At 41.7% G+C, this 24,142-nt stretch overlaps 1 protein-coding gene and 1 long non-coding RNA gene across 4 annotated transcripts in view; one reads left to right on the plus strand and one right to left on the minus strand.

The window, feature by feature from the left end:
- fhdc2 (FH2 domain containing 2) overlaps positions 1-220 on the minus strand; it is an 83,400-nt gene extending 83,180 nt beyond the window's left edge. For both annotated transcript variants that reach the window (XM_041194677.1, XM_041194676.1), the window contains exon 1: positions 9-220. The gene's annotated coding sequence lies outside the window, so the exon portion shown is untranslated. The remainder of the gene's footprint in view (positions 1-8) is intronic.
- A 74-nt stretch (positions 221-294) lies between these two features.
- LOC121281745 overlaps positions 295-24,142 on the plus strand; it is a 40,408-nt gene continuing 16,560 nt past the window's right edge. Inside the window, exons 1-3 of one of the 2 annotated variants that reach the window (XR_005943923.1) lie at positions 295-401; positions 1,072-1,162; positions 6,604-6,783. This is a non-coding gene — a long non-coding RNA (uncharacterized LOC121281745). Of the gene's footprint in view, positions 402-1,071; positions 1,163-6,603; positions 6,784-24,142 lie in introns of those variants that run through there. The other variant, XR_005943922.1, reaches the window with a different exon arrangement.

The following is a 24,142-nucleotide window of genomic DNA, read 5'->3' on the forward strand; positions in this document are numbered from 1 at the left end:
ATTCTTACCGGTCGAAATCGCTCTTCCCTTATATCCCGATCTCTACTTTTCTCTTTTCCATTGCCCTCCCTTCTCATCCGGTTTCCTTTTCCTGAATTTTCTGTTCTTTCAAAGTCTTAAAAGTTTGAATCCGCGAGAAAGGACTGCCTTTGGGATACGAACCCACTGAATAGCTGCGGATCACAGCGATCACATCACGCACTTGGCTCAGCAAATGGGAGTGTCCATCAACAGGTGGGTCGATGACGGAATGAAAGTCTTCGGAGATCTGGCGCAATAAAAGACGCTGCGGAACTGCAACAGTAGGAACTCAGCGCTACGACCTCGATGAATGAGATAAGTGAGAGGAATGCTGAGCAAAGTCCACCGTCAGTCCTCCGACCAGTGAAACAATAAACAGAGTAAATACCATATTATTTAAGTGATGAATGTATGACAGCCTTTCTAACCAGTGTGCAACACTGTAAGATTAAAATAGTAAATAGTTTCAATATATATCGACTAATTTTGAAATATAATAAGATTATTGGGATAATTCTCTTTCCCTGAAAACTATTACGATATGTTAAGAAATAAATTATATTGACATATTAATCAATTATTGGAGGCGCTGCAGCGAATTGTGGCTTTACTTAAGGAGAAGTACTGACAGAGCAGCATGGATGGTGATGTGATGTGTTGCAAAACGGGTAGAGGTGAAAGGAAAACTTGTACTGCGCAAGATTGTTACGTTAAGTGTACAAATATGTAGCATCGTCGGAGTAGGTTGCCTTGTAAAGGACCTAAACTACTTTTTATTGTAAACTTGGTGTACCATCACAGGGAATATAGACCATCGTCCTTTGCGTGTTTTTTTTAAATGCATAGACATACTTAACGTTCTTCTAGGACATAGTGTATCTGTTAACCATTAAATGTAGCAAGTGACAAATTCTAAGTGAGACCCAACACAAAAGTTTAAACGTGTATGTTCACATACTTAAATAAGGTAGCCAGTGTCCTGTTGGCTTGGATGGAGCACTTTGTCTCTCAAGCTTTTCTTTCCAACATCTGTCACGTTTTTGCTTATAGGAGAAATTTGCAGATAACATGGGCCAACATAGATGCGAGAAGGGATCACCAGTGCCATTGGTAGACATTGCAGTATTTCATTAAACTGCAGGTGAGATGATGTTTTTAAGGAATGTTTTTGAGTAAGTGTGTCCTTCCTCTACTGTTTCAAATGGCCAGGAGAGGAGGTGGCCAAGCTCAACATACAGTTAAGCACCTCACAGCATCCTGCATCACACACTCCTATTTTGGCAAGAAAGTAAATTCAAGAGTTGCAGGAGGGAGGAAATGGTGGAAGAAAAAGACAAATGAGGAGTAGGCTGCTTATGCAGTGGACACCCTATCCTTGCCCAAGGGCAAAGATACCCTCACAGTATTATAACTGGGGGCCTGCATATCTTGGACTCATGTCCTTTGCTGAGGTGGAGAAGCAGCCCTCACAGAGCCCTTCATGGCTGTGCAGCTGGCTGTTCTCATACAGATCTATAGCTATGCTGAGGGAATGCCCAGCGGCCATCCATGTCAATTCCTCCTCCCAGTGTGAGATTCCTCAAAGAGCATGTGGATAGGAAGTAGAAGACATAAACCATACATTTTCAAAAAGGGGAAAGACCAGGTTGAAATACAGCAGTGCCAAAAGTTTTATGGTTTGAGAAAAGTTGGATTGCGTAAAACTGTAATGAGTCCTGCCAGTTTTCTTTTGGTATGGGAGACATGAAGGCTATTATGCAAAAATGATGGAGCATGCAGAGGTATGGATATAAAGCTAAGTTCAGTTGAAGGAAAGTTTCAGTAGGCCAGATACTGGGTACATGTGGAGATGGCTATTCTGTTTTGGAAATTTAAAACACTTAAGTTTCTCTGTTAGAACCTGTCTGATGATTCTTGCTGACTGGAGCTCATGGTCGCACAATCAATTATTTTAACCTGTAGCTGATCCTGTCATTTTCCTCTCTTGTTTCAGCATTTCTTGTCCTATCTGCTCCATGGTTAGGCTCCTTTGTGGAGAAAAGTACTGAACACAACAGGCTTCAATTAACTTGGAATCTTGTCTTGGTTGTACTCTAGCACTCCTCTGTCAAAGTATCAGAGGTTTGCAGAAACATGCTCCATTAAGATCCTGTTGGAAGTATGCACCATAAGGAAGTTAGCCACTAGCCCGTCATTCTCTAACCTCTCTAAAGCTAAGATGTTCCTACTGTAGTGACTGGAACTGTATACAGTGCTGTAGGTGGGACTGAATCATTGTCCTTTACAAGGTTACTCTTACTCCATGAGACTTTTCCCTTGGGTTTAACGCTGAAAATTACATTTTCTTCCTGTTAGTTAAGACTGGTTTGTTCATAGAACAACACCTTTCACTCTCTCTTCCCCTGGGATTTGAACTGATACAGTCAAAACATTGTTTTACAACCTTTTGGTAAATATTATCTTCACCAAACTAATGAGTAATCACTGGCCCTCTATCCAGCTCTACTTGTCCCACCCTCCCCCCTTAAACCAGCTTATATTTCACCTCTCTTCTATTTTTCCTTAGTTCAGTTGAAGAGTCATACAGACTCGAAACGTTAACTGTGTTCCTCTCCGCAGATGCTGTCAGACCTGCTGAGTTTTTCCAGGTTTTTTTATTTTTGTAATGAGTAATGAATTTCCAATGAGTAACAAAGGGTTATTACTGAACGGACATTCTAAATGGAGACTTTTATCACCACATGTAAATATTTTATGAAATCAAACAAATTAATACTCAAGCATGATTTCAAATCTATTTCCCTGGATTGCCTATAATGCAAACTATTAAGAAGTAGAGCTGATATTTAACATTAATTTTTAATATAGAGAAAATTGTTCTCAGACTCTTATTAGGTTGCTATGGAAACAATTCTTTCCAAAAGAAGAGGAAAGGCTGTGTCAGGAAATGAAGCACTATGCCAGTATAATAAATAGTCACTTCAAAATAACTGTCTTATTTAGCATACAATAAGAGTTGAAACCGTCTAACAGATATAAAAATATATCTAATTGATTTGCCGATTAAAAAATTAAATGGTCTTAAATGTTGGAATGCTGGGAATCAGAAGTTCAACATGAGAGTCAATCTGGCTACCCTGCTTTCGTTGGAGGGAGAGAAACAGCAGTAGTAGCAGATCTGGGAAACTCAGCTGCTACCAGACCTGTGACAAGACTAGAAGGCAGGAGGCTGCTCATAGCCATCCTTACCTTTCCCATAGGGTCTATAGGCCCAGAGTCACCTACCTCCAATTTTTAGAAGAGTGCTGCACTTCAACAGAGAGGCTGTCAAGGACCTGAGCAGCATCTTCCAGCAAGACCCACAATCCTTTCTTCCAGCTAGCCATGCATTATCCATAGCAGTGAAAGTAACTTGCTCTCATACAAACTGTCTCTTTGCCTCTTCTTTTCACTAGACCTTGCTCATTTGTGATTTACCAATCCCTCTAAATTGCTACTGTATTTATCTGATTTTTGGCTTAAAATTTTATCTAAATGGCAAGAGATTGTAGAGCTCTGAGATGCAAAGGGATCTGGGTGTCCTAGGGCGTGAATCTCAAAAGGTTAATATGCAGGTACAGCAAGTAATTAGGAAAGCTAATAGAATGTTGTTGTTTATTGCGAGGGGAATTGAATATAACAGTAGAGAGGAAAGACTTCAGTTATACAGGGCATTAGTGAGACCATATCTGGAGTACTGTGTATTGGTCTCCTTATTTAAGGAAGGATGTAAATACATTGGAAGCAGTTCAGAGAAGGTTTAGTAGACTAATACCTGGAAGGGGAGTGTTGTCTTATGAGGAAACGTAGGACAGGCTAGGCTTGTATCCACTGGAGTTTAGAAGATTAAGAGGCGACTTCATTGAGACATATAAGATCCTAAGAGGTCTTGACAGGCTTGATGAGGAAGGGGTGTTTTCTCTTGGGGAGAATCTAGAACCAGGGGTCATTGTTTAAAAATAAGGGGTCATCCATTTAAGACAAAGATGAGGAGAAATATTTTCTCTCAGAGGGGAGTGAATCTTTGGAACGCTCTTCCTCAAAAGGCAGTGGAAACAGAGTCTTTGAATATTTTTAAGGCAAAGGTAGATAGATTCTTGATAAGCAAGGGGATGAAAGGTTATCGAGGGTAGGTGGAATGTGGTGTTGAGGTTACAATCAGATCAGCCATGATCTTATTGAATGGAGAAGCAGGCTCGAGGGGCCAAGTGGCCTACTCCTGCTCCTAATTCTAATGTTCTTCCTTCAAGGGCAGTAAGCACCATGAATGAGAGAGGGAAAAAAACAAAGTTTCATGCTGTCTGGGCCCAAATCAAGCACACATGTCACCCCTCAAAAATATTATTCATGTAAAAGTCAAACCTTAAATTTTTCCTTAAAAATTTAGTCTCAAAAATTTTACATGAGTATATACGGTATCTATCCCAGAGAACTGAGTCATTGAGTATGTGCAAGTCAGAAATTGATAGACTTTTGGTGACTAAGAGAATCATGGACCTGGGGATAGTGCAGAAAGGCATTGTTTAGGCACTTGACAGGCCAGATATCTTAGTCCTGCTCCTATTTCTTTTGTTCTGCATTAGGGTAAATAATGAAGAATGTTTTCACTCAGACTTAACAGTATATGGAATGTTTATGTACAAGTAGTTATGAATGTTAATTCAATTACAGCAATCAATTGTAAAGAAAAATGTGAAATCATACTTCAAAAGAATTTTAAAAATCATTTAAATGGTAAGTTTTGCCAAGGAAGAACAAGATGCATAAATCAATATATGTTATGCAGACAGGTTTTAAAAAGTAATTATGGAGGAAAATGAGATTTTTAATTAGAAAAAGGTGCAGGGAGAAAGCAGGAAAATTGAATTGTGTTAAATCTGTTCATGAGGAAAGCAACACAGCCAAATAGTCTTTTCTGATACTAACATTTCTATTTCTAATGATCATAGACAAAAATGCAGCACAAATCAATTGATAATGTAACATACACCCTAATCTGAGACACCAGTAGTGATTTGGAAATGTTCCAGGCAAATGTTTCTGTAGCAGGGCTCACTGTTTCATTCTTTCTGCCTAAATAAAAACAAAACTTAACCATCTAAATGTTTTAATATCATCAGAGTTGCTGGATTAGGATCGGTAGCTGGCAACTGTGTCTTGATTGCGGATAGGTTTTTAGATGGATAAGATCAGTATGTTCCAGACTCCAGTTGGTGAGGGTGAATCAATATCCTGTCCATGTGAGGCTGTAAAAACAGCCCTGATCCTTGTGAATTTTCAAGAAAAAACAATCTCTTTCAGCTTTGTTTGACTGTCTGCCAGTGTCATGACACAGATCTTGCTCATCTCAGCCTCTGTTTCAGTGAAACAAAAACGTCTTTATTTTCCACTTATTTCATCTTATTGCCTTCAAAAGTTGACTTGGTATACCCTATAAAAATCTATTCTGATTTATTGTGTAGCTACTTTATCACCTGTCAATTCAAAACTGATATTGTAAAACATTTCAGTAATATACATGGAACATCTCCATGTCTTTCTTTCCATGTCTGCATTTTTGTTTTCCTTCCCGTGTCTTCCTGTGTATTTTTTCTTTATTTCTCAATCTTTATCTCTGCTTGTCTGTCTTTTGTCACTTTGTATCTCAACTCTGCCAGTGTCTGGCTACTTTTTCCTTCTTTGTCTCCTTTGGACAGAAAGTTCTCTGTGTATTAGGGCTAAAGCACATGAAAAGTGTCCATTAATCTAGGGAAATTTGATGTGTTAGCATTAACAAAACACACATTTGACCATGCTCCCAAAATTATGCCTAGTTATTGTGTAACAGTTAATATTTGTGGCATTGCCGTATGAGTTGCCAGACTACTGGGCACATGTTCACAAGGTACAGGCTGATCGTCTGGATCTTAGTTTCCTGCAAATTTATCCATGTGATATATTTGCCTTCCCATTGACTCTTCAGCTTCCCTGTGATTGTGAGCACCAAACGATCAGCCCACTATGACAGCTGACTGAAAGACATATACTTTTGATGAATCAAGTATACCCCTTAAACTGCTCTCTAAAATGATTTCTTAACATTATTGCCTTATACTGTATAACCTGGTACATTCTCTCACTCATAATGACAATTTCTAAAGAGCTTCCATTTTTATGGCTAGTTTATTTATTCGTTCATGGGACGTGGGCGTTGCTGGCTAGGCCAGCATTTAATGCCCATCTCTAATTTCCCTTAATAAAATGGTTGTGAGCTACCTTCCTGAACTGCTGCAGTCCATGTGAAGAAGATATACCCACTGTGCTGTTTGGAGGGGAGTTCCAGGATTTTGTTCCTTCACTATCCCAGCGACAGTGAAGGTACTGTGATATAGTTCCAAGTCAGGATGGTGCGTGGCTTGGATGGGCCATTGCAGGTGGTACTGCTCCCATACATCTGCTGCCCTTGTCATTCTTGGTAATAGAGGTCACGGGCTTGGAAGGTGCTGTTGAAGGAGTCTTGCTGAATTGCTGCAGTACATCTTTTTCTCTCCTTTGTTTCCTTAGGACAGAAAGTCCTCTGTGTATTAGGGCTAACCATGTGAAAAGTAGATGGTACACACCGCTGCCATTGTGTGTCGGTGGTGGACAGAGTAAATTCTTAATGCGGAGGCTGGAATACCAATCAAGTGGACTGCATTGTCCTGGATGATGTCAAGCTTCTTGAGTGTTGTTGGAGCCGCACTCATCATGGCAAGTTGAAAATATTCCATCACATTCCTGACTTGTGCTTTGTAGATGGCTGACAGGCTTAGGGGGTCAAGAGGTGAGTTACTCTCTGCAGAATTTCCAGCCTCTGACCTGCTGTCATAGCCAAAGTATTTATATGGCTGGTTCAGTTCAGTTTCTGGTCAATGGTAACTCCCAGAATGTTGATAGTTAGGGATTCATCCATTGAATGTCAAAGGGAGATGGTTAGTTTATGTCTGTACCGAACACGATCCTCTACTTTCCATAACATTTGCAATTTCTGCTTGCATTCTTTTTGGCATCAACAGATAGGTAGTGGTAATCAAAAATGCTTACAATATCATAATTTACTCAGTCTGTGGCCCACATAGAAAGTGGTTTAAGACTAAGTGATGGTACCACCCTTCTACAAAAAACTTCACTATCCTATCTTAAAAGTTCATCAATGTTGTGTGCTTATTTAAACTTAGTGAAGATTAGATTTAGTAGAAGAGTTACAGGCTGATTAACTGGACCCTATTTACCCATCTACTAATTAATGTCTCAGCCAGTTCAAGTGAACATCGGTTCCAGTTTTCCTTTTCCTGTGCATTGTTCTATCGCTGACAATCCTTTTCTTTCTTGCCATTTTGTTAAGTTTCCTTGTACTTGCAAGAAGCCTCTGTGTTATGGAACTGCTCTTTTACAGCCTCACGTTCAGGCATATCTAACTGGTAAGATCATCTCTGTCATTTTCTTCTGCTGCCACAAGGGTGAATTGTAGTTCCCAAATGTTGTTCTTTCTGAGTCCTGGTGCTCATTCTCTTTTACTTTTCATAACTTTCAGTAATTCATTTCAATTTTAAAATTTAAACACAGCTCATGGCTCCATTCAAATTTGACCCAAAAAAAACTTTTGCAGCCTTGCAGCTCCAGTCTGGTGGGGCAGCCATTCTATAGACTTGTGCCCATATTGGCCAGAAGCTGAAAATCCATCCATACTGTGTTCGGCACTTATGAGGAAATGGCTATCCAGTTGAAAGAAAGATGTACCTGGAAAGCAAAGGTATAACAGACTATGGAACATATTCCTAAAACTGTTTCATACAATTTAAGAATCTAGCTACCTGAGGAAAATGTAAAATTCTCAAGCAGGTAGGCATATGTATTAATCTTTATGGTTCTGCAAGTTCAGCTGAGTAATTGTACAGGTGGGAGACCAAATGCATTACAGTAAGGACAAACTGCTCAGTGTGGTGTTCAATGGTTTAACTGATCGGCATTTGATTGTGTTAGTCTGTTTTATCGATCTATGTTCACTGTGCTTAATTGCTTAAGCCTGCGGTGAGGCGAGAGAGCTTAAGTAACTGACACCTTGTAGAAGGCCCTGGAATATGGGCTGAAATACTTTAAAGTACTCTAGATAAACCTGTTGTGGACTTCGAACTAGTGTTATTTCTGTATTGCTCTGAGATAAATCAGATGTATGGGAAATACAGCAAAACCAGGGAATACAATACACTCAACAAGCCAGTTGTTTTGCCTGCTGCAGATGAAGCTGGAGGGGAGATTTCTAAGATAGGATATGACCAGTTAGGCAATATCACTGATATAGACAGGTTGGCTCCTTACCATCAACTAAATGTGGTAAGTGGGTCATACATAAGCAGGCTGCATGATACTGGCTGCTTTTTCTTAATGGGACATAGTGGTCTGGTAAAGGACTACTATTTATATAAATGATAAGTTCCCACACTCAGGTGGTGAGGATAACCATAGAAATACAGGTGGCTAGAGTTTGGTTGAAAAAATCTGCATGTGCAGGAATCATAGTTAATTCATCCATATTTTTGAGGTTGTAATAGGGAATCACGGAAGGTGCAGGAGGAGGCCATTTGATCCATCTTGTTCGTGCCAGCTCTCTGAATAGCAACTCTGCCATCTCCAGTTCCCCACCTTTTCCCCATCTGCAATTTTTTCTTTGCAGATGATTATCCAATTCCCTTTTGAAATCCACGATTGAACTGCCACTACCACAATCTCCAGCAGTTCATTCCAGATTCTAACTACCCACTGCATGATGTTGCCTCTGGTTTTTATATGTCAATTATCTTAAATTAGTAGCCTCTGGTTATCAATCCTTCAGTCAATGGGAACAATTTCTGCCTATCAACCCTGTCTAGATGTCCCATGATTTTGTACACCTTTACCAAAGCACCTCTTACTCTTCCCTTCTCTATGGAGAATAGCCATAGTTTTGCCAATTTATCCATGTAACTCCTGGAATCATCAAATGGTTATAGCACAGAAGGAGCCTTTTGATCTGTTGTGTCAATGCTGGCTCTCTGCAAGAGCAACTAACTTAAGTCCCACACCCCCATCTTTTCCCCATAGCCCTGCAATTATTTTCTCTTCAGGTAATTATCCAATTCTCTTTTGAAGGTATCTGTTGAATCTGTTTCCACCATATTCTCAGGCAATGAATTCAAGATCCTGACCACTCTGTGCATAAAAAAGCTTTTCCTCATGTCGCCATTGTGTCTTTTGCCAATCATCCTAAAATCGATGTCCCCTGGTTCTGGATCCTTCTGCTAATGAGAACAGTTTCTCTCTATCAATTCTGTCTAGACCCCCAAAATTTTGAACATTTCTATAAAATTTCCTCTTAATCTTCTCTTTTCCAGGAGAACAGCCCCAGTTTCTCCAACCTATTCATATAATCAAAGTCCCTCATCCCTGGAACCATTCTCATTAATCTTTTTTGCACCGCCTCTAAACACCTTCACCTCCTTCCTAAAGTGTGGTGCCCAGAATGGGACATAATACTCCAATTGAAGCCAAACCAGTGGTTATTACACATTTATCTTAACTTCCTTGTTTTGTACTCTACCCCCCTGTTAATAAAAAGAGGAACTTTTTAAATTAGATTCCATATGCTTTGTTAACTGACTTTTCAACCTGCCCTGCAACCTTCATTAATTTGTGCACATATACCCCCAGGTCTCTCTGTTCCTGGACCCTCTCTAGAATTGTACCCTTTAATTTGTATTGCCAATCCTTGATCTTTCTACCAAAATTAATCACTTCACACTTCTTCTCTGCATTAAATTTCACCTGCCATTTTTTGGCCCATTCCACCAGTCTGTCTATATCCTCTTGATGTTTATCACTATCCTCCTCACAATTCACAATATTTCCAAGTTTTATGTCATCTGCAAATTTTGAAATTGTGCCATGTACACCCAAGTCTAGGTTATTACTATAGATCAAGAAAAACAGTGGTCCTAACACCAACCCCTGGGGTATCCCACTATATACCTTCTGCCCGTCTGAAAAACAACCACTCTTTTCTCTCTTTACCATTATCCTGTTTATTCCATGGGCTTCAACTTTGCTGACAAGTCTGTTATGTGGCACATTATCAAACATCTTTTGGAAGGCCATATATACTACATCGAATGCATTACCCTCATTCATCCTGTTACCTAATTGAAAACTTAATCAAATTAATTAAACATGATTTGCCTTAACAAATCTGTGCTAGCTCTCCTTAATTAATCCACATTTGTCTAAGTGACTGTTAATTTTGTCCTGGATTATTATTTCTAAAAGCTTTCCCAGCACTGTGGTTAAACTGACTTCCTGTATTTGCTGGACTTATCCTTACAACCATTCTTGAACAAGGTTGTAACATTTGCAATTCTCCAGTTCTCTGGCACCATCCTTTATTTTAAGGAGGATTGGAAAATTATGGTCAGTGCCTCTGCAAATTCCACCCTTACTTCCTCCAGTATTTTTGGATACATCCAATCCATAGGTAATTTGCGAATTAAAATCAAGCATTTCAGGGAAGAGGTGATTGGGATCATAAAGTGCAGGCTGGCAATCAGAAAGCTCACTCTGCATCTCACAGGCTAAATTTAAAAGGACACATTCTGGGACAGTGTGTTAGCCACATAGGGAAAAAAGTTGTTTGGGAAACTGTTCTACAACACACTTCATGCACAGTGAAATGGACTTGTGTCTTTTGTTTGCTCACAGGTGGGGTGGGGTGCATGGTGGTGAGTACATGAGGGGCCATAAGCACCATCTGACAGGCCAGCGTGCATCACAAGCTTCGTCTCAGACTTTAGCTGTGTGTGACTCCTGGATTCTACCATGGACTGCCTCTACCTTTCAGTATGACATCTGGATGACAATCATGTCCAATAAGCAACTCACCCTGTCCCCAGCAGGAAGATATGAAGAAGGGCAGAAATGCAGGCAGTTAGTTTTGTAAACAGAAAGCTGCATGGGCAAGCTTTTTGTCAGTCTCAGAAAATAAGAATTTAGGAAGTAAGTTACATTTTATTTAAGCCAAGCGAATTGAGCCAATGACATGGGTAAGTATTGCAAGTTCATTGTTTTTGTATTATTATGGAAAGCTAAGTTGAACTGATTGAACAGTGAGTCCCAACATAATTTTTGTTCCATATATTCACTTGCTGTGAATTAAAACCATTTAATGATTCATATCTGGGCTGGTTTGACCAAATGTTTTCTCAATTTACCTTTGAAAAGATTAGAGCAGCGCATGTGATGGTGCATACTAAAGTCATGTGTTCAGTTCAGATCATAGCTACTTGAGTTGTACACTGGGTTAGACATTGGCCAGCACAGGGACACTTATTAAGCGTAAGATGTTCAGACTGCTTAGAGGATTTACTGTCTTTGAGAGGAAGTCTAAGCCAAGACCCAAATTTATAACATTCTGCGTTACCACTCTCTTTTAAGTAGCCACCTCATTATTTGTGGAGCCCAACCTTTCGACCAACATGCTCCTTTGACCTGGGCTAGTAGTATGTACCTAGAAAACTAGGGCAGGGGCAGACCATTGTACTAATGGCAGTAATTCCACACTGTAACAGCTACAAAATTAGTCTTTATGTCAATTAGTTGTTCAAACACAACAGCAAAATTGTAGGAATAAGAAAAGACCAAGCAGGCCATCCAACTTAAGGAAACAACTGGACCATATTTTATTTTCTCATTACCTCAAACACATTTTCTCTACTCTCATCTGAATCAGTAATTGACCTAATTACCTTTTGATGGCTTGAGCTAAGACAGTAGTTGAATGGGAGTCTGATTCTGTCAATGATTGCATGAAGAAGTTATTTTTTATGTTTTCATTCAACTTCCTTTGTTTATAATCATCTCATCAAATTATTTTTCCTTATTCAAAACAAGAAGATTGCTCACTACAATGTTTTAAAATACCCAAAACAGATGTTCCTCCTCACTAGATTTTAAACATAATTAGGATCTCAATTTTGAGAAAATCTTGTCTGCATCTCTAATATACTGAATTTTTGTTAATAAATAATACTTTATAATTTCTCTGCTTGAAAGCATCTGCCATCATCTCCAGGTTTGTGATGGTGTGAATGGTGTTTGAATCAAAGATGAGTAAACAGCTGATCTGCGCATGCACATGACACAGGACATGGTCCCTATGTCTGTCCATACAACTCGCTCTTTCCTCACAGACTGAGGAAACTGATTGTGTTCAGATTAAGTGGCAATTTTACTCAACTCTGACCTCATGTTTCAGCTCATTAGGAGCAATATTAAAGCTTGTAGTTTTGTTGTGCAGGGTGACGTGCAAGACGTGGTTTTCACAAATGGTTTTACATTGTGTCACAGCCAGAAAACAAGTGAAAAGAGAAAGAGAATGGGTCTCTTGGATGTTGGCTGAGTATGAATGCTTTTTTGCAAACAAGCTTGGTTTCCTGCTGGGCTTTATTCATGGCCTGTGGCCTTTCAGAAACACAAACATCATTAACATAATACTTCCTAAACTCCTTTATAAATCGCAGTAAGTGCCTGTACTTTGGTGGAAGAAAGCAGAAAGTCTAGCCATCAGCACGTAAAATACTACAAGTTTTTCAACTTTAGCAGCCACAGTTTTGTGAATTTATATATATTTTGAATAATTGTAATATGTTTAACATGTACAACATTTCAAATTTCTAGCTGCTGTTAAAGGGTACCCCATATTATGGAGTTTTGATGCCTGAGGCCAATAGCACTGAACAATGTAAGCACTTTGAGCGCAGATAGTATGCACACTGAGACTTATTAAGGCCCTAGAATTAAATCAAATTAGAATAATCCAGCTGGGTTGCCTGTAAATCTTTATGGTTGCTCAATAACCTCAAAGATGGTCTATACCTTTCCCCATGACTGTCCATCTTCATCAAGTATAATGACCTGGCCCTCCTATTGATGGCCTCCAGGGATTAGTCCTTCAAGGACAATGTTATGCTGTAACCCCATTTGTGCCACTCTCCCAATTAACTAACCATAATGTTAAGGGTAGTTAGTAGCTCTTTAGTCGCTACTGGACCCTAAAAATGCAGCCCTTTACATCTGAGGGTACTGATAGAGGTGGCTGCAGAGACTTTGTATACACTGGTTGTGATCTTCCAAAATTCCGTACCAATAGATTGGTTGCAAATATAACACCATTATTCAAGAAAAAGAAAATGAGAAAACAGGGAATTACAGCCCATTAGCCTGACATCAGTTATCAGGAAAATGCTGGAATCTATTATTAAAGGGGTATAAACAAGGCATTTAGAAAAATAATATTATGATTAGACAGAATCAACATGATTTTAAGAAAGGGAAATCATGTCTGACAAATTTATTAGAGTTTTCTGAGGATGTAACTAACAAGGTGGATAAAGGAGAATCAGTGGATGTAGTGTATCTGGATTTCCAAAAGGCATTTGATAAAATGCTATATAAAAGTCTATGACACAGGAGCTCATGGATTTGGAATAATGTATGAAAATGGAATGAGGATTGGTTAAAGGACATGAACAAATAGAGCATCTTCAGGTTGGCAGGTTGTAACTAATGGGTGCCACAAGGATTAGTGCTGGGGCCTCAGTTGTTTACAGTCTATTAATTATTTAGATGAGGTACCAAGAGTAATGTGTTCAAGTATGCTGATGATACAAAGCGAGGTGGGACTGTAAGCTGTGAGGAGGATACAAGAGGCTGCAAAGGGAGAGATGGGTAAGTGAGTGGACAACAAGGTGGCAGATGGAGCATAATATGGAAGAGTGTGAGGTTATTCACTTTGGTAGGAAGAATAAAAAACCAAAATATTTTTAAATGGTAAGAAAATTTAAATGTCAATGTTTAGAGACAAGAAACATAAAGTTAGCTTGCAGGTACAGCAAGCATTTAGGAAGGCAAATGGCATGTTGACCTTTATTGAAAGGGAACTGGAGTACCAGAGTATGGAAGTCTTGCTACTATTGTACAGAGCTTTGATGAGACCACATCTGGAGAATTATGCAAAGTTTTGATCCCTTTATCTAAGTAGGATATACTTGACTTGGAGGTGGTGCAGTAAAGGTTCAATCGATTGATTCCTGGAATGAGATGGTTGTCCGATGATGAGATATTGAATAGATTAGCCTATACACTCTGGACTTTAAAAGAATGAGAGGTGATCTCATTGAAATTTATAAGATCTTGTGGGGGTATAAGCAAGTAGATGCTGTAAGGTTGTTTCTCCTGGGGAGAATTTTCAGCATGTCGGGCAGGCTGGGTGGGAGTGGGCACGGGTGGGCATGGGGTGGATCGCTGCCCATGATCGACTACGTGCTGTCATTTTATGTGGATGGGCCAATTATGTGTTGCTCCATTTCCTTTAGCAGAAAGCTGCAGAATCCACTGATAAACCTGTCAGTGATTGGTACCTGCAAGCTATAGCTTCCTTTCTTCACAAGCCACACAGAGCATTTAGGAATAGGAAGATTTCAATCTGTCAGTCATAACCAATGCATGCTTCTATTAGAAGAATGTACATCATTGTAGGAGGTAGTTCTCTGCAGCTGCTTGGGGAACAGCAGCTTTGTATCCTCTGGCTTCATGTGAGGAGCAGATCATCCAAATTCCTTATATGATTTGGAGGAGCAGCAGGTAAGAAACAGAGAAACAGGTGGCATACTTCCAGATCAGGGCTTGTATATCACTTTATACTCCATCCAATTAATTCATAGAATTCCTGATATAAAAGTTTGCTTACACAAGAATGCATAAATAGATTTGTGTCCACTATTGGCAAAGGCTGCTGATCAGTAAACTGCTACCAAACAGCATTCCTAACACATTTCTATTCTTGCAAATATGGCAAACGCAGTTGGCTTAGTCCTTGAAACATGGACTCTTGCAGAAATTCTCTGCGTCTCAATTTTACTCTGACTAGATCCAGTGGAGAGCCACCCACATTGGGGATTTAGATAGTCAGACAGTATGAGGCAACAGACTATGTGATCCAAAGGAGAAAGCGTGCAAGAACAGCTGCTGATAACCCATTAGGAACAGAAATCACCTGGCTAGAGGGTGAGGTCACCTCTATCCATAGCTGTTCAAGGCAGGCCTTTGAAGCATGGGTGGATGATTTGAGTTTTATCTAGTAACTTTCAACATACTCTATGGTGCAGGTGTGGAGGATTCCACTCCTGCACATGTGATGCTCTAATGCACAGGATTAAAAGCATGCAGGCAACATTGGGGGGGTGGGAGGGGCAGCACCAAAGATATCTGCAATAGAGTCCCTCATGAGAGAGACCATCATGCCAGTCTTTACATCTCTCATAATGCCGCCATACGGTTCTTCGGTGGCCAACACAGTGACTCCTAAGACAAGGGCCAGAATTTTACTAGTACACTGTGGAATTGCAGCAGTAATTTTACAAGCAATTAAGAGGCCGCTGCCAGGACCACCAACAACTTAAGGCTGGCAGCCTGCTTTTTCTAGCTTTTGGCCCAATCAGAGGGCCAGCAGCTCTGCAGCCTCAACGTCACTGAAAGAGCTGGCTGTTGAGGCTGCAAAGAGGAGAGGGGTGGCTCCATGTTGACATACTCTCAAAGCGCCAGTAAGAATTTTTTTGGTGTGCCCGGGCCAGGCAGTAGGCCTTGGCAATTGGAGGGATGAATCTTCCAGTGGTGGCAATGGAGCTGTGGGGGCAGCCAGTGCTGCTGGGTGCCACACCGCATGGAGCATCTGGGAAGGAAGGCCTCTCTTCCTTAGGGAAGCCGGGAGGCTGTCCCAATTTGGCTGGCAGTCTGTCCACATGACTGGGGCTGTACAATGCCAGTAAAATTCTGGAATTGTGGTAAAATGGCCATCGATAGACTAATTAATTGGCCACTGCTGTTCCTGATGGTGGTAACACATCTGCTTCCCTCGTGACACAATTTACCATCCATCCCCCCTTCCATCCCATCTCCAATTTTTTTTATTCATTCATGGGATGTGGGCTTTGCTGGCTAGGCCAGCATTTGTTGCCCATCCCTAATTGCCCTTGAGAAGGTGGTAGTGAGCTGCCTTCTTGAACCACTGTAGTCCATGTGGCGTAGGTACACCCACCGTGCTGTTGGGAGGGAGTTCCAGGATTTTGACCCAGTGACAGTAAAGGAACAGCAATATATTCCTAAGTCAGGATGGTAAGTGACTTGGGGAGGAACTTCTGAGTGGTGGACTTCCCATGTATCTGCTGCTCTTGTCCTTCTATGTGGTAGTGGTCATGGGTTTGGAAGGTGCTGTCAAAGGACCCTTGGTGAATTCCTGCAGTGCATCTTGTAGATGGTACACACTGCTGCTACTGTGTGTCGGTGATGGAGGGAGTGCATGTTTGTGGATGTGGTGCCAATCAAGCGGGCTGCTTTGCCCTGGACGGTGTCAAGCTTCTTGAGTGTTATGGGAGCTGCACTCATCCTGGCAAGTGGGGAGTATTCCATCACACTCCTGACTTGTGCCTTGTAGATGGTGAACAGGCTTTGGGGAGTCAGGAGGTGGGTTACTCGACGCATAATTCCTAGCCTCTGATCTGCTCTTGTAACCACAGTATTTATATGGCTAGTCCAGTTCAGTTTCTGGTCAATGATAACCCCCAGGATGTTGATAGTGGGAGATTCAGTGATGGTAATGCTTTTGAACATCAAGGGGCGATGGTTGGATTCTCTCTTGTTGGAGATGGTCATTGCCTGACACTTGTGTGGCACAAATCTTACTTGCCACTTGTCAGCCCAAGCCTGGATATTGTCCAGGTCTTGCTGTATTTGGACATGGATTGCTCCAGTATCTGAGGAGTCACAAATGGTGCTGAACATTGTGCAATCATCAGCGAACATCCCCATTTCTAACCTTATGATGGAAGGAAGGTCATTGTTGAAGCAGCTAAAGTTGGTTAGGCCAAGGACACTACCCTGAGGAACTTCCGCAGCGATGACCTGGAGCTGAAATGACTGACCTCCAACCACAAACATCTTCCTTTGTGCTAGGTATGACTCCAACCAGCGGAGAGTTTTCCCTCTGATTCCCACTGACACCAGTTTTGCTAGGGCTCCTTGATGCCATACTCGGTCAAATGCTGCCTTGATGTCAAGGGCAGTCACTCTCACCTCACCTCGGGAGTTCAGCTCTTTTGCCCAAGTTTGAACCAAGGCTGTAATGAGGTCAGGAGCTGAATGGGCCTGGCAGAACCCAAACTGGGCGTCAGTGAGCAGGTTATTGCTAATCAAGTGCCACTTGATAGCACTGTTGATGACCTCTTCCATTACTTTACTGGAGAGTAGACTGATGGGGACGTAATTGACCAGGTTGGATATGTCCTGCTTTTGTGTACAGGACACACCTGGGTAATTTTATACATAGCCAGGTAGATGCCAGTGTTGTAGCTGTACTGGAACAGCTTGGTTAGGGGCAAGGCGAGTTTTGGAGCACAAGTCTTCAGTACAATTGCCAGAATATTGTCAGGGCCCATAGCCTTTGCAGTATCCTGTGCCTTCAGCCATTTCTTGATATCACTTGAGGTGAATCGAATTGGCTGAAGACTGGCATCTATGATGCTGGGCACCTCTGGAGGAAGCTAAGATGGATCATCCACTCGGCACTTCCGGCTGAAGATTGTAGCAAATGCTTCAGCCTTATCTTTTGCACTGATGTGCTGGGCTCCTCCATCATTGAGGATGGGGATATTTGTGGAGCCTCCTCCTCCTCCAGTGAGTTATTTAATTATCTACCACCATTCATGGCTGGATGTGGCAGGAATGCAGAACTTAGATCTGATCCGTTGGTTGTGGAATCGCTTAGCACTATCTATCACTTGCTGCTTGTGCTATTTGGCATGCAAGTAGTCCTGTGTTATAGCTTCACCAGGTTGACACTTCATTTTTAGGTATGCCTGGTGCTGCTCCTGGCATGCCCCCCTGCACTCTTCATTGAACCAGAGTTGATCCCCTGATTGATGGTAATGGTAGAGTGGGGGATATCCCAGGCCATGAGGTTACAGATTGCGTTAGAGTACAATTCTGCTGCTGTTGATGGCCCACAGCGCCCAGTCTTGAGTTGCTAGATGTGTTCAAAATCTAGCCCATTTAGCACAGTGGTAGTGCCACACAACACAATGGTGGGTATCCTTAATGTGAAGGTGGCACTTTGTCTCCACAATAACCATGCAGTGGTCACTCCTACCGATGCTGTCATGGACAGATGCATCTGCATCAGGCAGGTTGATGAGGATGAGATCAAGTGTGTTTTTCCCTTTTGTTGGTTCCCTCACCACCTGCCGCAGACCCAGTCTAGCGGCTATGCCCGTTAGGACTTGGCCAGCTCGGTCAGTAGTGATGCTACCGAGCCATTCTTGGTGATGGACATTGAAGTCCCCCACCCAGAGTACATTTTGCACCCTTGCCACCCAATGGGCTAGTAAAATCCAGCCTAAGATGTCTGATCGAATGGAGAGAACCAGGGACTCTAATAATATCATTGTTGCCATAGGGTCTGATGGCCCATAATTCATTGAGCGTGATGACATGAAGCCCAGGAGAAGAGACAGGCAAGATCTCACGACTCTGTCACCCCTTATGATGTGCTAACAATAAGGCAATGTTAGGCTGTCCTGATTGCTGAAGAATAGCAACAGCCTAAAACTGGCTCATCATGGAGCCATACTCATAGAGTTCAAGAATTGCCTGGATCTCAGGAACCTCTCTCAGATAGGTACACAGCTACCACAGTGATTGCACTAAGAAGCAGAAGGATTATGTGGTTGAGTTTTCCACACACTATTGATAGGAAGGTAAAACTTTGAGGTAGCAAGAACTAGTTTTAGGGACATGACTTTTTAAAATAAATGATAGTTGCAAGGTATTGGAAGTGCTTGCACCATTTCATTTGTGGGGCTAGGGAAACAAATGAGCAAACAGATAAGTGGAGTAGGAATCCTAATGTTGGAAATGTTGTTTATTGGAGGATTGGAAATATGCTGGGAGAGCTGGAACAGGTTCTTGAAGTAAGAACAAAAATGATGGAAAAACTCAGTAGGTCAGGTTCACCTTTCATCAAAATGTTTCATCAGAGATTCTTGAAGTTTTTGAGGAAGTTTCTGCATTAAGATCTGATGGGTTGTTCCTGCAGTTGGCAAAATGTTCGTGCTGTTACTTAATTTTTCTCCTCAGCCATGTCCTCGAATTGTTTTTCTGAGGCCTTTTGGAAGCTGCTGCATGAGGGAGCTTCTTTCATAAATGATATTATGGAGAATTAGACCATGATGATTTGGAAAACTCTGGGTTATACTGTCGGACCTGTAAAGGCTTGAGAAGCACTACTTTTACATGATTTTTGTTTGCTTGATAGTGCATCTGGTAAATGTATGAGCCTTACCATATTTGTGCTTGGCTGGTGTGCAGAAATGCCACACAAACCTAATAGGACCAGCCAAATAAATACTGTGGCTACATGAGCAGGTCAGAGGCTAGATCTTCTGTCACAATTAACTAATTTCCTCATTCCCAAAAGCCTTTCCACCATCCACAAGGCACAAGTCAGGAGTGTGATGGAATAGTCTCCAATGCCTGGATAAGTGCAGCTCCAACAATATTCAAAAAGCTCAAAACCATCTAGATCATAGCAGTCTGCTTGATTGCCACCCCATTTACTACCTAAACATTCACTCCTTTCACAGTGCACTGTTGTTGTTGGTAAGCAGCATCTTACCAAGACTTCTTCAACAGCAATTTCCAAACTCATGATGCCTACCACCTCAAAGAACAAGGGTAGCAGCCACATGGGAGCACTACCATTTGTAAGTTCCACTCCAAGTTACACGCCATGGCATCCCAACTTGGAAATATATCACTGTCACTTCATCATCACTGGAACTCTACACCTAACAGCAATGTGGGTATAGGTCTACCATGTGCACTGTGGGATACCAAAACTGTAAATTGAAGATGATACAACTAAAATTATTTCAGCCAGGTCTCTTCCAAAGCTTAGGAAAATAACCTGGTACTAAAAGAGTAGTAAAACTAACCTGTTCTACAAATCTCCATTCAAAATGTAACTTGAAATCCTACAGCTCAAAAATTGAAGGTCTTCCCTTAATACTGATACCTTAGCAGTATCAAATAGCTCAGTGTATAAGGTCCGTTCAATATGAATGTTGCAAATTCAGGCCTGCTGCAGATATTTTCTTAGGTTCAATGGCATCAGTTGTCCCCTTAAGCGATCTGAACATCTTTTATGGAAGCTGAAACAAAAACAGAATTAGCTGGAAAAAGTCAGCAGGTCTGGCAGCATCGGCAGAGAAGAAAAGAGTTGACGTTTTGAGTCCTCATGATCCTTCAATGACCCTTTTTTGGAAGCTGGTTCACAATGTCAGGATGTAACGATAGCACCCCCTTCTGTCCAGGATTGGATTCTCATGTCTTTCACATGTGTTTCTTCAAGCTCATTGAAAGCAAAGTTGATATTAGATGAGACAAAGCTTGGCTTATATTATTAAGCTGTCTTATTTACAACAAGGTGAGCTTATAAAGCAATAGTTCTACTCAAATGTGCTTATTTCCACCAATGCAACTTGTCATAGTGCAATAACATGGAAATAATGAGCACCTGACTTCATTGGGTCATTTTCTTTTATTCATTCACGGGATGTAAATGTCACTGGCAAGACCAGCATTTATCACCAATCCCTAATTGATCTTGAGAAGGTGGTGGCTAGCTTCCTTCTTGGACCACTGCAGTCCACAGTGCTATTAGTATGGGATTTCCAGGTTTTTAGCCCAGCAACAATGAACTAATGATGATATAGTTCCAAGTCAGGATGGTGTGACTGGGGCAACTTGTTTTCTGACATAAAATAGACTAACTTTTTTACATTCTGACTTTTCTGAACCTGCTGATTTTGAGACCTTTCCACCTCAGCAGTTGCTCTGGTGCAAAAAAACTCGACTGCCTTATAGGATTCTGTTACTGTGCTTTATTCCTTATTTTCTATTCTCATTCAGGAAAAGATCAAAAAGCAATGGATATGGTGTGCTCAATCATTAACACATAGAAGCAAAAAATGCTTGTTATTTGCAGTCTATAAGAAAACAACACCAAAGCAAATTCATTAACATTTCTGGAGATAGGCTATTGACCAATACGCACTATAAGCCCACTGACTCCCACAGCTACCTTAACTGTGCATCCTCCCACTTTCTGTAAGGACTTTATTCCATTCTCTCAATTTCTCCATCTCTGTTGCATCTGTTCTGACAATGCCAGCTTCCGGACTAATGCTTCCCATATGTCCTCTTTTTTTCCTCAACTGATTAGTTCCCTTCAGCATGAAAAACAGGGCCCTTGGCTGTGTCCACTCCTTTTACCTGAACTTCTGTATTCAACTTCCCTCCTGGAACCATGGTAGAGTTCCCCTCCTCCTCACCTTCTACCCCACCAATCTCACATTCAACGGATCATTTTACACCACCTCCAGCATGATTCTACTACCAAGCACATCTTCTACTTCCCTCCCATTTCAGCATTCTGAAGGCACGATTCCATCCACAACAACCTAGTCCACTCCTCCACCTTCCCACAGCATCTCCTCATGCAAGCACAGGAGATGCAACAGCTGCCACTTTATCTCCTCTCCTCACCATCCAGAGCTCAAACTCTCCTTCCAGGTGAAGAAGTGATTTACTTGTACTTCTTTCAGTTTAGTATATTGTATTCACTGCTCATGGTGTGGTTTCCTCTGCATTGGGGAAACCAAACATAGATTGGTTGACTGTTTTGCTCCATTCAGCCTGTAAGTGTGCTGCACGCTTGCTATTTTGTCTGCCCCAATCATACGCTGATTTCTCTGTCCTCCGCCTCCTATAGTATTCTGATGAAACTCAACATAACCTCGAGCAAAAGCATTTCAGCTTTCTATTAAGCATTTCACAGATCTTTTGTCTCAGGTTTGTATTGAACAATTTCAGATCATAACTCTTGTCCTAATTTTTTTCGGATGGCAGCTATTGCTGATAATTCCGCTTCCTCATTCACACCTCCTCTGCATCTATCTTTTGGTTTTTTTACTTTTCCATTGCCATATTCTTTTGCCTTGCACCATCATCCTTTTTTGATCTCTCCTGCCTTCACCCTATCACAGGCATTCCCTTTCGATCTTTCCCCCCTTACTCGCACTTGCTTAAAACTTGTTACACGTCTAACATTTTCCAGTTTTGATGAAAGGTGAAACGTGAATTCTGTTTCTCTTTCCACAGTGATCTACTGAGTATTTCTATAATTTTCTGATTGCCAGGATCTGCAATATTTTGCTTTTGGTTTCATTAAAAAAAGACTTGCATTTATATAGCACTTTTCACAACCACTGGATGTTTCAAAGCATGTTGCAGCCAACTGAGCAATTTTTGAAGTCGAATCACTGTTGTAATATAGGAAGCACAGCAGCCAACATGTGCACACTAAACTTCCACAAACAGCACTGTGATAATGACCAGATCATCTATGCTTTGTGAAGTTGATTGAGGGAAAAACATTGGCCAGGACATTAGAGATAACTCCTTTGCTGTCCTTTGAATTAATGCCATGGAATCTTTCATCCACCTAAGCAGGCAGATGGGATCTCAGTTTAATGTCTCACCCAAAAGACAGCACCTCTGACAGTACAGTGCTCCTTTAGTACTGCACTGGACTGTCACCCTTGATTTTTGCCCTCAAGGTCTAGAGTAGGAATTGAACCCAAAAACCTCATGACTCAGAGGCAGCAGAACTACCCACTGAGCCACAATTGACACTTAAATTAAATTCAAAACAAAAACAGAATTACCTGGAAAAACTCAGCAGGTCTGGCAGCATTGGCGGAGAAGAAAAGAGTTGACGTTTCGAGTCCTCATGACCCTTCGACAGAACTTGAGTGAATCCAAGAAAGGGGTGAAATATAAGCCGGTTTAAGGTGTGGGGGGGGGTGGGGGGTGTGGGGGGTGGTGGGGGGGTTGGGTTGGGGGAGAGAAGTGGAGGGGGGGGTGGTTGTAGGGACAAACAAGCAGTGATAGAAGCAGATCATCAAAAGATGTCACAGACAACAGAACAAAAGAACACATAGGTGTTAAAGTTGGTGATATTATCTAAACGAATGTGCTAATTAAGAATGGATGGTAGGGCACTCAAGGTATAGCTCTAGTGGGGGTGGGGGGAGCATAAAAGATTTAAAAATATTTAAAAATAATGGAAATAGGTGGGAAAAGAAAAATCTATATAATTTATTGGAAAAAAAAGGAAGGGGGAAGAAACAGAAAGGGGGTGGGGATGGAGGAGGGAGGTCAAGACCTAAAGTTGTTGAATTCAGTATTCAGTCCGGAAGGCTGTAAAGTGCCTAGTTGGAAGATGAGGTGTTGTTCCTCCAGTTTGCGTTGGGCTTCACTGGAACAATGCAGCAAGCCAAGGACAGACATGTGGGCAAGAGAGCAGGGTGGAGTGTTGAAATGGCAAGCGACAGGGAGGTTTGGGTCATTCTTGCGGACAGACCTGCAAAGCGGTCGCCCAGTTTACATTTGGTCTCTCCAATGTAGAGGAGACCACATTGGGAACAACGAATGCAGTAGACTAAGTTGGGGGAAATGCAAGTGAAATGCTGCTTCACTTGAAAGGAGTGTTTGGACCCTTGGACGGTGAGGAGAGAGGAAGTGAAGGGGCAGGTGTTACATCTTTTGCGTGGGCATGGGGTGGTGCCATTGGAGGGGGTTGAGGAGTAGGGGGTGATGGAGGAGTGGACCAGGGTGTCCTGGAGGGAACGATCCCAATGGAATGCCCGATAGGGGGCGTGAAGGGAAGATGTGTTTGGTGATGGCATCATGCTGGAGTTGGCGGAAATGGCGGAGGATGATCCTTTGAATGCGGAGGCTGGTGGGGTGATAAGTGAGGACAAGGGGGACCCTATCATGTTTCTGGGAGGGAGGAGAAGGCGTGAGGGCGGATGCGCGGGAGATGGGCCGGACACGGTTGAGGGCCCTGTCAATGACCGTGGATGGA

Source organism: Carcharodon carcharias, chromosome 9 (genome assembly GCF_017639515.1).
Source record: "Carcharodon carcharias isolate sCarCar2 chromosome 9, sCarCar2.pri, whole genome shotgun sequence".
Lineage (NCBI taxonomy): Eukaryota > Metazoa > Chordata > Chondrichthyes > Lamniformes > Lamnidae > Carcharodon > Carcharodon carcharias.